Here is a 908-nt window from a genome sequence, read left to right on the forward strand (position 1 = left end):
GACCTCGCTCTCAAGCTCAAATTCCGCCGTGATATTATAACTGCCCATATCATATTGTACAAAGCTTATAAGGCATCCCAGTCACAGAGAACATTGCTGTAGACTGATTTTCTCTTGGAAGATAGTGCTTTGATGCAATCCTTGAAATGCCTTTGTGGAGGATGGAACTTCAGACGACACGCAGTCTTAATTACAGGCCACGAAATTTCCAAGAACAAGGGTAGACTGGACTGAATGGAGTCGATGGCATGGCGGTGGAGTTTTTGCTGTCGTCCTTTTTGTCGTCTTTGCGATTGGCAGGACTGCTTTAAGGCCGAATAAAATGGTGATTTGATTGTTGGGAAGGTGTAGGAACTCTTTATAAGCGTTAATGTTGGTATGGAAGGGTTTATTGCTGGTTGCAAGAAAGGTTGCAAGGTCGTTAAGAAAGATTTCCTTCAGATTTGTTATAAATGTGAATAACGTCTAAGGTAAGCCAGATAATCAACACGGCGGTTCACTGTTCAGAAGCCTGATAGATGATCAAGAACAAGCCAAATATCGGGCAAACAAGCCAAAACAAGATGACCTGTAAAGCAAGCCAGCTGTGCTACAAGATTATCATTGAGGAAGCGACATGAGCAACACGACCTCCCAACCCAAGCCGCATACGCAACATGACCTCTAAAGCCAAGCCAGATAAGCAACACGACCTCCGTAGACAAGCCAGGTAGGCAACAGAGCGTGCCTACCCCCCTCCCCAGTCTCCCCCTCCCCCCCAACCCCTTCCCTCCCCGACACACCATGGTCGGCAACAGGGCGTCTCGGCATATCGGCTTTAAAGGCTCACACACACACGTGACGAGCGCAACTGCCGACCAGCTTGGAATAATTGGCCCCTCAGACCCTCCTCCTTCGCCTTGTGCATG

General features: G+C 48.1%; 1 protein-coding gene across 7 annotated transcripts in view; it reads left to right on the forward strand.

The window, feature by feature from the left end:
* LOC119582015 (ecdysone-induced protein 74EF-like) overlaps positions 1 to 908 on the forward strand; it is a gene marked incomplete at its 3' end in the record, with an annotated part of 261,423 nt that overhangs the window by 196,071 nt on the left and 64,444 nt on the right.

The sequence above is a fragment of the Penaeus monodon genome, chromosome 15 (genome assembly GCF_015228065.2).
Source record: "Penaeus monodon isolate SGIC_2016 chromosome 15, NSTDA_Pmon_1, whole genome shotgun sequence".
NCBI lineage: Eukaryota > Metazoa > Arthropoda > Malacostraca > Decapoda > Penaeidae > Penaeus > Penaeus monodon.